At 40.9% G+C, this 14,852-nt stretch overlaps 1 protein-coding gene across 2 annotated transcripts in view; it reads left to right on the top strand.

Moving 5' to 3' along the window:
* The first annotated feature begins 7,149 nt into the window (after window positions 1-7,149).
* Window positions 7,150-14,852, top strand: part of LOC115777106 (TANK-binding kinase 1-binding protein 1-like) — a 41,649-nt gene continuing 33,946 nt past the window's right edge. The window contains exon 1 of one of the 2 annotated variants that reach the window (XM_030724938.1): window positions 7,150-7,262. The gene's annotated coding sequence lies outside the window, so the exon portion shown is untranslated. Of the gene's footprint in view, window positions 7,263-8,510; window positions 8,558-14,852 lie in introns of those variants that run through there. The other variant, XM_030724939.1, reaches the window with a different exon arrangement.

The raw sequence follows: 14,852 nt of genomic DNA, 5'->3' as shown, positions 1-14,852 counted from the left end.
AAGAATGAAGGACACTGTGAGGATGCCAGTGTTCACATTTTGGACCAGGAAGGTGGGATAATTTGAAAGAGGAGTAATAGAAGCCATCAATGTCCACTGTGAACAACCATCACTGAACAGAGATTGTAGCTTACACCAGTAAGCCTACAGTGTAGTGAGATCCATCCCCAGGTACCTCAGCCCCACTCACATCTGACAGCTGGGATAGGCTCCAGCCCCCCGCGACCCTATACAGGATAAGCGGAAAAGAATGGATGGATGGAATAAAATCTAGCTTGGATTTGAAGGCTCTGACATTTGTGTACATTTGATACACAAACTTGTCTTTCCCTTATAGCTTCATGTTCAGCTCATTCAGGTGTGTCAGTATGTCCACAGCAAAAGCTAAATAACAAAACCAATCTGTGTCACTCAGCTCAGGAAAATTGCCACCTTTCTCAAGTAGCTTCATAAATGAGATAATCTCCTGTTTGAACTCCCGCACTTGTAGACATACTTTCCCCAGCGGACATTAGAGTAGCAAAGCAAGTCCTGGTGATCAGTGTCAGTTTCTTCAAGAAACTTGATAAAATAACGATGTTGAAGTCCCCTCACTCGAATAAAGTTAATTAGTTTTTCAACTGGCTTCACTACATGGTCAAGCTGCAATACGAATTTACACAGTGCTTCTTGGTGGATTATGCAGTGTATGAAAATTAGCTCCTGCTCAGGGTTGTCCTCTTTCACCCTCTCCTGGATTCTTTTGACATTTCTTTCCAGTCAAATTTGGCGATTAATCTGTGGTAATGTTGGCAAGCATACTCCAATTTAGCTTGTGCCACTTGATGACCCCCAACACGCTGTCATACAAGTGTGCCTAATGCGCCACCTGGTGGAATGCCAGCCATTACAGGACAATTTGGTAGTAGTTGCTTTAAAGCAGGTGGGTACAGTGGCTTGTGTAAGGGACATGTTGAAAATGTCTGCAAAGACATCAGCTAACTCAGCTAAGCATGCTGAGAGCTTTTGTCCGGGGATGTTGTCCAGGACAGCTGCCTTGCGTGGCTTTATTTTTCTTGAGTCCTGCAGACTTTTGCCAATGAGACTGTGAATGGTGCGTTTTGTGTGCCCCTCTCAGTTAAAACACCTCTGTGTGTCTCAGTGTTGAGGGCTTCAAAGTGAGCATAGAAATCATTCAGTGCATCTGGTAGTGAATTGTGGAAGTTGATTTCCCTTGTCCTCTTGTTCTGATAATCTGTAATAGGTTGCCAAAAGCATCAAGTGTCAGCAGTGTTTTTAAAGCACTCCAGCCTTCATCTGTATTGCCTCTTATCTTCCTTGATAGCAGTGAGCAGGCCATACCTAGTCTCTTTGTATCCATCAGCATCACCAAAGACAAATGCAGATGACCTGGCTTGTAGCAGGGATTGAATTTCATGGTTTATCCACGACTTTTGGTTGGGATGTGTCCTGTGCCCGGTGTCCTGCAGGACACCGGGCCATGAGGCCTGGATTTGAGAACCACTGCTCTAGATCAACAGAGCAGTCCTCACACACAGCAGCAGCTTCAAAAACATCCTAGTCAGTACTATTAAAGCAGTCCTGTAACACCATGTCTGTGTGCTTGTTTTATATTTAAACATGTTTACTCATTGGGATGCTTGCTTGAGGACTTGTCTGTATGCTGGATAGAGGAACAAGGAGATGTGGTCAGACTGTCCAAAGTGGGGGCAGAGGGCAGCTTTGCAAGCATCCTTCATATTGGTGTACACATGATCCAATGTACATGTTGGTGGTACTGTGTTTTGGAAGGATGGATTTTAAACTGCAGAGATTGAAGTCACCAGCAACTATAAATACAGCATCTAGGTTTGTGTTTTCTTGTTTACTGATGACTTCATGCAGCAGCCCAAGCACGGACTTCAAATTTATGTGTGGCGGAATGTAAACAGCAAGTAGAAACACAGAAGTAAATTCCCTTGATAAATAAAAGGGTCTCCAAGAAAATAAATGCACAGCATTCTCTAATTTCTCATTGTGTTGTGATCATGGTCCTGAGCTCATCCAGCTTGTTTTCAAGTGAGCATACGTTCACCAATAGTAGGCTAGGTAGCACTGGCCTGCTAGCTCTAGCCTTTATCCTGACATGTAACCCACCTCTCTTTCCTGTCTTCTGCTTCTGTCATGCTCTCCCTTGTCGGCGATGTACACTGGATGCCAGTGCTACCGCACGTCGTTTGAGCGTATCCGATTGCAGTAAGTAGTCCAAGTCAGACAGACTGCCAGATGAACTAAAATCTGAAACTTTACTAATGGTTTTACCAATTTCCAGCAGTTTCTCTCTGCTGTACGTTATTAGTGTGGCCGTGTTCTCTACATTTAAAAATACGAATAGTACTAAAATAATATGAACAAAACGCTGGTTACATGAGACGTGTACACAGACATCTGCCACAGTGGGCACCATCTTATTCCAGAATTCATGTTTCTCTTCTGAGATCCAACCTGTAGGGCATACACACTGACAACATATTAGAAAGCATTGCATTAATTTTCATTGTTATTCAGATGATACTCAGCTTTATCTATCAATGAAGCCAGATGATGCACATCAATTAGTTAAACTGCAAGAATGTCTTATAGACATTAAGGCCTGGATGACCTCTAATTTCCTGCTTCTAAATTCAGATAAAACTGAAATTCTTGTACTTGGCCCCACAAATCTTAGAAACATGGTGTCAAACCAGATACTTACTCTGGATGGCATTACTTTGGCCTCCAGTAACACTGTGAGAAATCTTGGAGTCATTTTTGACCAGGATATGTCCTTCAATGCACATATTAAACAAATACGTAGGACCACTTTTTTGCATTTGCGCAATATTTCTAAAATTAGAAACATCCTTTCTCAGAGTGATGCTGAAAAGCTACATGGGTTGGACAATGAAACTGAAACACCTGTCATTTTAGTGTGGGAGGTTTCATGGCTAAATTGGACCAGCCTGGTGGCCAATATTCATTAATTGCACATTGCACCAGTAAGAGCAGAGTGGGAAGGTCCAATTAGCAGGGTAAGAGCACAGTTTTGCTCAAAATATTGCAATGCACAAAACATTATGGGTGACATACCAGAGTTCAAAAGAGGACAGATTTTGGTGCACGTCTTGCTGGTGCATCTGTGACCAAGACAGCAAGTCTCTGTGATGTATCAAGGGCCACGGTATCCAGGGTAATGTCAGCATACCACCAAGAAGGATGAACCACATCCAACAGGATTAACTGTGGACGCAAGAGGAAGCTGTCTGAAAGGGATGTTGTGGTCTAAAACCAGGTGTTTCAGTTTCATTGTCCAACCCCTGTAATTCATGCATTTATTACTTCTAGGCTGCACTATTGTAATTCATTATTATCAGGCTGTCCTAAAAGCTCCCTGAAAAGCCTTCAGCTGATCCAAAATGCTGCAGCTAGAGTACTGACAGGGACTAGAAAGAGAGAGCAGATTTCTCCCATATTGGCTTCTCTTCATTGGCTCCCTGTTAAATCTACAATAGAATTTAAAATCCTTCTCCTCACATACAAGGTCTTGAATAATCAGGCCCCATCTTATCTCAAAGACCTCATAGTACCATATCACCCCAATAGAGCACTTCGCTCTCAGACTGCTGGCTTACTTGTGGTTCCTAGGATACTTAAGAGTAGAATGGGAGGCAGAGCCTTCAGCTTTCAGGCCCCTCTTCTGTGGAACCAGCTTCCAGCTTGGATTCAGGAGACAGACACCCTCTCTATTTTTAAGATTAGGCTTAAAACTTTCCTTTATGATCAAGCTTATAGTTAGGGCTGGATCAGGTGACCCTGAACCACCCCTTAGTTATGCTGCTATAGGCCAAGTCTGCTGGGTGGTTCCCATAATGCAATGTTCCTTTTCATCCACCTTATTTACTTTGTTTATACTCCACTCTGCATTTAATCATTAATTGATATTAATCTCTGGCTCTCTTCCACAGCATGTCTTTCTCTCCCCTCAGCCCAACTGGTCACAGCAGATGACCCCCCCTCCCTGAGCCTGGTTCTGCTGGAGGTTTCTTCCTGTTAAAAAGGAGTTTTTCCTTCCCACTGTCGCCAAGTGCTGCTCATAGGGGGTCGTTTTGACTGTTGGGTTTTCTCTGTATTATTGTAGGGCCTTTACCCACAATATAACGCACCTTGAGGCAACTTTGTTGTGATCTGGGGCTATATAAATTGGATTGGATTGGATTGGAAGATAACTGGGGACAAAGTTGTGGCTAAGAAGCCTGCAGTTAACAAACCATGGAAGAAACTGGAGAAGAATAGAGCATCAAACCAGAGCAATATGACAAAATGGTAACACCCTGCAATGCAGTTGTTCTAAAGTCAGGGTCAGAAAGTCAGGTCAGTAAAATACGTCTAGACTTCTTTGTGCTTTTGGAAAACTTTTTACTATCAAGAATGTAGAGTGGTTACTGTTCTAATTTTGATGATTATTTACAGAGATGTTTAATAATAAAGATGTTTTTGTTTAATGTTATTTTGTTATTTGGAATAAAATCATAATAAAACAGTGTTACACCCATGGCTAATTCCTTTATATTTTTTAATCAAGTTCACCAATATGAGAAAAAAAAAAAAAAAAAAAAATTATATATATATATATATATATATATATATATATATATATATATATATATATATATATATATATATATATATATATATATATATATAATTCTCTTATTTTGATCTCTATGACAGTATCTATAGTGGACAGTGGGACACCAGTTAAAGTCTGCTGGGGATCTGAAGATAGACCTGCTACATCCTCCAACAAGCATAGCAGGTCTATTAGAATACTGACTTGCCATGCATATTGGAGGACACAGCATTGCTGTCACTATAATTTATCAAGAGCCACCATGATCATCTCTCATCTAATCTCTCTGCTCTCCATGTCTGTGTGCTGGAATCACTTTTTTTCAGTCAAGAGTGCTGTTTAGGGAGCTGAGCTAAATGTAGGCCAGTGGACTCAACGTGACTCATGTTTGAGAAGCTGACACAGATAGCAGCTAAGCTGACAATCAGACAACTCCATCACTGCAAAAACAGAGACAACCTAATCAACCCCATTGCTTCACTGCAGTCCAGTGGGAATGGCTTCATTTTTAAATTAGGCTATTTTAACATATACCTCTGCTGATTATAGTTCAGAGGTAAATATTTTACCTCAAACCTCCGCTTTTTTCGCAAAATAAAACAGCCACAACTAGCTTCTCTGCCATCACACTTTTGAGGTGTTTGGGGTCAGCTGGCATCTGTCATTGGGATACTTTTAACAGTTGGCAACAACTTGGACTGTTCTGTTACTACCACCCTATCCCACCCACTCATGGTGACAGTCCCAGACTGGTGACAGAAAGAAATTGCAAAATGCAACACAATGTGCTACGATGAAAAAAATGGCACATAAATAAGATAAATAAAAAAAAACAAAAATTTCCATTTATTCTTTTCCACTTATCCTGTTCAGGGTTGTAGAAGCCTATCCCTGCTGTCACAGGGCACCAGCCTAACACAGAGCAACACACAACCATTCACACCTATGGGCAATTTAGAATCACCAATTAACTTAACCCCAGTAACTGCAAGTCTTCAGACTGTAGGAACCACCCCACACAGACACAGGGAAAACATGCAAACTCCACACAGGAAGGCCCAGGCCAAAGTGGATTTGAACCCACACCTTCTAGATGTTATTCTAGCTGCAAAGCAGCAGTGCTAACCACCACACCACTGTGCATTGTGTAGGTCTAGCCAGCAGCTTGTTTGATGTTATTGTTTCCAAAGGAACTGACTTGTTTTTAGAATGGGTTCAGATCAGTGACGTGCAGTCAGGGGAGGCAGGTGAGGCACGGCCTCACCTGTCATCGTGGAAATATAAAATTAAAAAATAAATTAAATGGTTATATTCATTCAGTGATTTGTATTTTAAAGTTCTTTTCCATTTAACTACACCATTTTTAGATTAGTTTTTTCAAAATCGCTGAATTTTCGCATTTGCCGGTCAAATACTAAGAGACGAACGGTGAGGCACCAGCCCGGCGAGCCGCACCACGGATTGCGCAATCCGTGGTGCGGCTCAGTATAGTCATTGCCAATGACTACTAACTGTGCTGGCATGCTATGCAGTGAGACCGGATTACTTTCCCTTTGCATGTGGCTATTAAAATGTTCTAACACTTTTACTATATGAACTAAATTTCTATATTTAGCTGGTGTATATAATGCACAGTTTTTTTTTTTGTTTTTTTCATTAACAACTGTATGTGTGTGTAATGCATTCTTGTGTTGAGCGATCATGAAACTGCTGCGAAGAGACACTAGGTGAGGCACGCAGTTCTCGTGCCTCATGGTAGGGGGCGCTGGTGATCCCAGGGACTCTACGACTCCTCGGTGGCAAGCTACCATAAACAGTTTAGCAAGGCCAGTTAGTTTTTCCTGTTGCTTGGCCTTATGTTCAACATGAAAGATTACATAACTCAACTGAAAGAATTTTCTAAACTGGACTTTCAATCGAAGCAGAAGATAATAATTAAAGGAAGACCAACACCGGAGCTAAAAGGTTTGCTTCAGACTATGTTAATGTTAAACAAAACAACTGTTGCCAATCAAATGGTGAATAAGCTATATGTTTGTAAATCTGATGTGATGACGTCAGTGCCTCACCAGTCACGACCCTCACCGCACGTCACTGGTTCAGATAGTTTCTGCACCTACACTTGGCAAGTTTAGCTTTAGCATAATGTGTTGTTGTCAGTGGTGAATATCAGATCACATAGACTGATGCAGGTTCAAAGGCTTCTTTTGTTTATTTTTTTGACAGAGTAAGTCTATGACATCCAGACTTCTCCTTGTGTTTATCCAGTTCACAAGCAGTGGTGGAGCTGGAGCCAGCTGCTATAGGGTGCAGGGTACACCCTGGACAGGTCGCCAGTCTATGGCAGGGCTAAATGTAGTGATTCTTTATAAATGACTCCTTGTAAGACAATTCAGTAAATAGGACGTTAAAGCTATGTGATCCGGGTTTTCTCTGTTCAAAGTATTCATCTTTTTTTCTCACCCTCCCCTTCTTGTTAAGAGGAGGGGGGGAAACCACTCTCTCTCACACACACACACACACACACGGCACCACTGCTGATGTGAGACTCCAGTCATGTCGATCCTCCTCAGCATTAACAATACCATCATCTCCATGACGTTTCTTCAAAAACGTGAGTAAAAGCCACTTTTAAAATGCAACTTTTCCCTTCTTTTCTCTTCAACTTGCTGCAATCTGCTCTTTCTGACGTGATTTCTTTCTACCGATCAAAACATATTTGCATTTCGTAACGAAACAGGCTGCCGCGTTTTAGTTGCGCAACGGTGGATGCTGTCGGGGAAAAGCATCGGTTGTAGCAATCATTTAAAAAGACACCACATTAATGTGTCGTTACATCACAGAAATAATTTGAAAGAGCAGTTTGTTTGCTTTTTCATTTTCTTTTCTTCGATAACAGCGATGGTACCTCTTTCCAGTCTATGCGCCATACATAGACCGCAGTATCCGTGTGGACACTGCAGGCGAATAGAGAAAAAATGACATGCAGTTGGTACATCTGGAGTGTTTGTGTATGTGTGATTATTTACAAAGAAGCTATGGAGATGCGTGGCTTTAGCAATTGCAATTCACGTATGGCCTTCATGTGTTGTCGGGATTTGGAACACTTTTACCTGAGCTAATTTCCTCTGAGAGTGTAGTGGGGGGCTTTTCAGAACCACAGTTTCATCCTGTCAGCCCCCCCCCCCCCCCCCCCACAACAGAACTAGATATGTTCTCAGTTGATACATGTATGACCCTACATATGAAATTGCCATGCTTTTAAAACAAGTTGATGGCCTATTTATATCTATACAGTTAAACACATTTTTCATAGTTTAGTACTGTGGCCGCTCTTTTCCAAAAACAATGATTCACTGAGATTATTTAAGCTTACTGTTTGAGCTAAAATAAATAAAAGTAACTGTATAATAAAACTCACTGACCATTGTGGTGCATGCATTACTGAAAGACAACAGATGTACAATAACATATTGCTGGCTTACTTGTGGTTCCTAGGATATTAAGAGTAGAATGGGAGGCAGAGCCTTCAGCTTTCAGGCTCCTCTTCTGTGGAACCAGCTCCCAGTTTAGATTTGGGAGTCAGACATCCTCTCTATTTTTAAGATTAGGCTTAAAACTTTCCTTTATGATCAAGCTTATAGTTAGGGCTGGATCAGGTGACCCTGAACCACCCTTTAGTTATGCTGCAATAGGCCTAGGCTGCTGGGGGGTTTCTTTTCATTCAACTCTTTTCACTCTGTACCCCACTCTGCATTTAATCATTATTAATTAATTAAGTTATTATTAATCCATGTCTCTCTCCCCTCAGCCCAACCAGTCTCGGCAGATGACCCCCCCTCCCTGAGCCTGGTTCTGCTGGAGGTTTCTTCCTTTTAAAAGGGAGTTTTTCCTTCCCACTGTCACCAGGTGCTGCTCAATAGGGGGTCGTTTTGACTGTTGGATTTTCTCTGTATTATTTTAGGGTCTTTACCCACAATACAAAGTGCCTTGAGGTGACTGTTTGTTGTGATTTGGTGCTATATAAATTGAGTTTCCATTACTGAGCAGCCGCATCCAAGCCTTACATAACCAAGCATAATGCAAAGCATCAGATGCATTGGTGTAAAGCAAGACACCACTGGACTCTAGAGCAGTGGAGACTTGTTCTCTGGAGTGACACACCTCCCTGTGTGGCAATCCCATAGATGAGTCTGTGTTTGTGGTTTCCAGGAGAACGGTACTTGTCTGACTGCATTTTGCCAAGTCTAAAGTTTGATGAATGGGGGTATTAAGGAAGCAAATGGCAGAACTTGTTTGAGCAGACTTGTAGGAATGGGATCTAATAGACATGTTGATGGTTTGGAGGAAGTGAATATTGAAGTTAAAAGATCATGACTGATTAAACTTAACAGAGCATAAACTCACCACTATCTTTTGGCCCTCAAAAGGTACCCATAGTTACCTCGAAGTCTAAAAATTAGCCCTACAGGTTACATACACTTACTGGACACTTTATTAGGTACACCTTCTAGTATTGGGTTGGACCACATTTTCTTTCAGAACTGCCTTAATTATTTGTGACACGGATTCAACAGAGCCCTGGTAACATTTCAGGGCGTTGTCATAAAGAGAATTTGGTTCATATTGACATGACAGCACTTGCACATTTATGATGTGAATCTCCGCTTCTACCACATCTACTGGTGGGTTCTATTGGTTTGAGAGCTGGTGACTGTGGACTGTTTATCACTCAAATTCGGCAACTGCAATGCTCCTGTATTTAAAAGAAGCTGGCTGAAATTTACTTGGCTTTTACCTGTCACTTCTCCTCACTGCACTTTCCATGTAAAAACCTAAAAGTAGCTTGAGGTGGGCAGTCTGCTCATTCTCCACGTACAACAGTAGTTGGATGAATTCCAACATGTTTGAGGAGCAGCAGAGAACTCCACTGTACATTGTTTGCTTCAGAAGCCAGAGGGAGAGAAACTGGGTTTGGAAAACAAGTTTGAAGTTTCTATGTGTGTCTGTGTGTGGGAGAAAAATGTAGAACATGACCAACACCCAGTGACGTGCAGTCAGGGGAGGCAGGTGAGGCACGGCCTCACCTGTCATCGTGGAAATATAAAATTAAAAAATAAATTAAATGGTTATATTCATTCAGTGATTTGTATTTTAAAGTTCTTTTCCATTTAACTACACCATTTTTAGATTAGTTTTTTCAAAATCGCTGAATTTTCGCATTTGCCGGTCAAATACTAAGAGACGAACGGTGAGGCACCAGCCCGGCGAGCCGCACCACGGATTGCGCAATCCGTGGTGCGGCTCAGTATAGTCATTGCCAATGACTACTAACTGTGCTGGCATGCTATGCAGTGAGACCGGATTACTTTCCGGTCTCACTGCACTTTTACTATATGAACTAAATTTCCATATTTTAGCTGGTGTATATAATGCACAGTTTATTTTTTGTTTTTTTCATTAACAACTGTATGTGTGTGTAATGCATTCTTGTGTTGAGCGATCATGAAACTGCTGCGAAGAGACTCTAGGTGAGGCACGCAGTTCTCGTGCCTCATGGTAGGGGGCGCTGGTGATCCCAGGGACTCTACGACTCCTCGGCGGCAAGCTACCATAAACAGTTAGCAAGGCCAGTTAGTTTTTCCTGTTGCTTGGCCTTATGTTCAACATGGAAGATTACATAACTCAACTGAAAGAATTTTCTAAACTGGACTTTCAATCGAAGCAGAAGATAATAATTAAAGGAAGACCAACACCGGAGCTAAAAGGTTTGCTTCAGACTATGTTAATGTTAAACAAAACAACTGTTGCCAATCAAATGGTGAATAAGCTATATGTTTGTAAATCTGATGTGATGACGTCAGTGCCTCACCAGTCACGACCCTCACCGCACGTCACTGCCAACACCGTGTACAAACCTAAGACCTGCCAATTCAAAAAGAATAAGAAAATAATGTTTTTACACCAGTTCATCAGTACTAAGTGTAATATTTTAACCCCTTCATTTGGGATACAATTTCCATTTTTCACATCATTGTACTATACAATATATTTTTTTTTAGCTAAATGTTATGTGCAGATACAACACGATACTTCAATTATTCATAGACTAATGTTAGGTGGCTTAAAAAAAACACAAAAACATTCCTTATCAGGTTAAAGGACTGGACTAAAAATGAGTGAAGAAGCAGCAAATGTCTAAAGAAGAAAGACGATCTGCTGCTCCACAATGCTTTCAAAAATTAGCAGAAAGCCTGGCTCATTGAACTGCACCGTCAAGCATGTGAGACACATATGGAAGACTCACCAGTGGTTCCTGGATTTTGTTGTTTTTGAGTATTGAATTTTTGTTTCTGAGATGAATTAAATAAGTAAATGGAACAATAAATGAAATGAGCACCTGGTGGATAATCTTTGCAAAATTGTCAGTCGTGTGCCCAGAGACTGTTACTATTGCAGCACAACATTTAGCTAATTTTCTTTAAGTTTTATTTTTAGGCCTTCTGTACAGGAACAGTAGAGAGAAAGACACTCGGCAAATGATCTCTTTTTGGAATTTGAACCAGGGGGCTGCTGCTCAGGGCAGGTGCCACATGGTTGCACTCCCAACTACTCGGCAATGTGGCTGTCCTAAAGCACTTTTATACGGCTGTGAGGATAGAGTATTTTAACAACAGATTTATCTGGCCACAGTTATATAATAAGTTAAAAGTAGTGCAAATATGACATGTTATCTTGTCGTGTTTCTTTATTTCTTCATCACAAATAAGATTAAATCAGCGGTATACAGTGACTTGCTTCACTCTGCATGGATACCTTCAATTTTCTGCACTCTTTCTTCTTTGAGAAATTATAAAAAAAAAAAAAAATAGTTATCAACATAGTTAACTACCTGTATGGTAAATGTACCCATTGCTACGTTTACCATTCAGTCAAGGTAGCAATTACTGAATGCTTGGAGTGCAGCTATGTGGCTCCTGCCCTTGAGCAGCAGCTCCCGGGTCATTCCATATGAGGTTGACCAAAAAGCCAAAATCCTTCCCAGGTCATCGACTCAGATTTAAGTAAAAATTATTTTGAAAGTACCTCTATGTGCATAATGAACACATGCAAAATTATAGGCCTCAGCTCCAAAGGGTTTCTGAGATATGGCCCTCCAAACACTGGGTGCCGTGCCCTATGTTTGACCTTGTGAATCATGATTTTCAATTTTCTAACATTTCAACAGGTAATATCTCCCACACGAATAATATGCTTAGCCTGAAAATTGGTGTCCTGGGTAATTTTTGCCCAGACTTTCAGAATCTGCATCCTGAATGTTGCATCTTCTCTCTTTCTCAAGTTATTAACCCCTTAAAAATTAATATTCTTACCGGCGAAAATAAAAAATTCAGATTTCAAAGTCCTCCCATGATCCCAGGATCTCTCTCAGAGACCACTTAATGCCATATTCCTATTATTTCAGGACAGGTGTGTGTGGGTTTAGGGAAGATTAGCTCTGTAGAAAGCATGAAATTGGAATTAAGGGACTCAGAAAAGGGTTCCGGGTGAAAAACATTACTTTTTTGCTTGTTTTTGCCTGTCCAGTTGGGCACCTGGGCAATTGCCCAAGGTAATGGCACTTGGTCAACATAATTTTACATATCTTAACTACATTTCCTCAAAAGTTCTACTTGTTCTATTCACACAATCATACTCCAATGAACACACCAGGAGCAAATTGGGGTTCAGTATATTGCCCCAGGGTACTTTGGCACACAGACTGGAGCAGCCAGGGACTGAACCATCCGTCTTTCAATTAGTGGATGACCTGCTCTACCTTCTGAGCCGCAGTCACCCTCAGGGAAACAGCATAGACTGAAGTTACACTTTAATTTAGGGGAACTAATTATTAAATAACTTCCGAAGGCAGCACTGGGGTTGGCCAGTTGGATGTGAGCCTTTTACAGTGAGTGTTTTTGTTGTCTCTGCACACACATAAATATATTGCAGTTGCTGCTTGTTGAACTAATGGTGGCTGGTCTGAAAATTTTAACATACCTCCTAAGACAAGCTTTAAAATGGATGGATTTATAATGGATTCTTTTCATCCAGTTTGATCCTTTTTGGTAATTGTGCTAATAGACAAACAGGGAGTGACAGTGTTCGGAATTACTTTTATGCTGGAAACTGAACAAAAACCTTGGTTTAAGTGCTTAATTCTTTGCCTATTGTGGATCTTTCTGTGTTCACAGAACTGTTTTTTCAATTTTAACAAACCCTAGTGTTCAGATGATATTTGTCTTTTATAAAATTACTGTTTTTCTTTAATTACATATTTCATTTGTCTACTTTATTATCTCAGATACTACAAAATCCAAATAAAACAGTGATGAAGCCACTCTGTGTAACATGGATGTACAGTCCAGTGGGCTCTGTGTATGACTGTAGTAGTTCTTAGTACATGAATAAATTAAATAACCATATGATGAAAACATATGGGCCTGCTTTGATCTGCCCTTGGCTGACACTGAATATGCTTGTGTGAAAACAGAAGCAGCTAATAATAGAGTGAATTGATTTGAAAATTGAGAAGCAGAGTGAGGAAGAGGAAATCAAAGGCAGTGTGGCAGTGTGTGTGTGGGCTGAATGTGTGGGTGAGAGGCAGGGTTTGTGGGCTGAGAGAGTGGGAGTTATCTGCAGAGAGATGTTTTGAGCCATCTCCCTCTCTGCTGCTACAGCTGTCATTACACATGCACACACATACGTTGAACATGGGAGTTTAGTGCATGTGTGCACTTATTTGTGAAGGGGGGGGTGTGTGTTTTACATTACTATGCTATAAACTTGTCCTTGACTAAGTCACTAGTCTCAGATGTTGAGTTTGGCCTTTGGCAGCAGCACCTACAGTGTAACAAAAACAGTTTTCTCTGCTATTACTCTTGTTAACTTCACCAATATGTTCACATGAAAAAATATATACATGTTCATCTGCCCAGTCCAGGCAGAAGGTGAAATAGTCACAACAAAACAGTGTATTTATTTGTGTACATAAAAATGAATTGTTTTGGTTACAGTCTTTGAAACTGATGAATGTCAGGAGTAAAAAATGTTTCATGTCTGAGCACAAGGGCTCTTTACATGTCACCATGGCAACAAAGAAAACAGCTTTGAAAAAAAGTGGCAAACCAAACCAAATATATTTATTGTCTGAACAAGCTGATTTTATTGGCTAAATCGTGTACCTAAACATAACCAAGTAGATCTTGGGAATGCAATAACTCAATAACAACGTCACGTAATTTTCAAATTGATGCGATAGATGCATCTACAAACAATCTTGGAGGAGTTAGTTCTTACCATAATAATGCCAATCACAGAAAGTGACAGTATTCTCAGTGGTTTATATTTATTATGATTTTAGCATTTCTTATTCCTGCCACAAAGAAGCCCATTTAAAATATGCCAAATAGCACAGAGACAAGTGAGGGAGCTGACTTGCCACTTAGTTCCCATCACTTAGTCTTAGACCTTACTTCTATGTATCAAACTGCAGGTACTGATGTTAGCTCTTCTTCTATTCTCTTTGGTCTTTACCTTACACTATTAAGTGCCTTGAGATGACTGTTGTGATTCAGCACTATATAAATAAAATTGAATTGAACTGAATTGCAGCTTCATTGAATTTGTGTCACGGCCGGCAATGAAACGGGTGAGGAAGGACCAAAACGCAAGACTCCAGAGAACGGCATAACTTAAAAGGTTTGTCTCCCTTTAGAAGGGAGACGAAGGGAAGACACAGGGAACACTGGGACACGCTGGCACAATAACATCAACGACACGACAAAGAACACATGGAAACTGAGGGCTTGAATACACAATGGGTAATCAGGGTAAGAGGAAACAGCAGGGCACAGCAGGTGAGGCAAATGAAACTAATAACACAGGGGAAGCAAAACTAAACAACGCACAGGGAAAACCAGACTGTCAAAATAAACAGGAAGTGACTAACCAAGGAACATGCAGACTCAACACGGGGAACAGGCACACAGACTCAGGACAGAGACGCAGACTAGTCACAACACCAGGAGACACAAGGAACCAGAAATCGCTGAGGGCAAATACAAAAGACAACAAAACATAACTCGAGAAACAAAAACAATATCAAGAAAACATAAGACACTGGGCCACCGGACTGGACTAGTTCTTAGATAGCGCTTTTCCA

The sequence above is a fragment of the Archocentrus centrarchus genome, unplaced genomic scaffold (assembly GCF_007364275.1).
Source record: "Archocentrus centrarchus isolate MPI-CPG fArcCen1 unplaced genomic scaffold, fArcCen1 scaffold_43_ctg1, whole genome shotgun sequence".
Taxonomy (NCBI): domain Eukaryota; kingdom Metazoa; phylum Chordata; class Actinopteri; order Cichliformes; family Cichlidae; genus Archocentrus; species Archocentrus centrarchus.
This window is presented reverse-complemented; position numbering and strand designations above follow the sequence as displayed.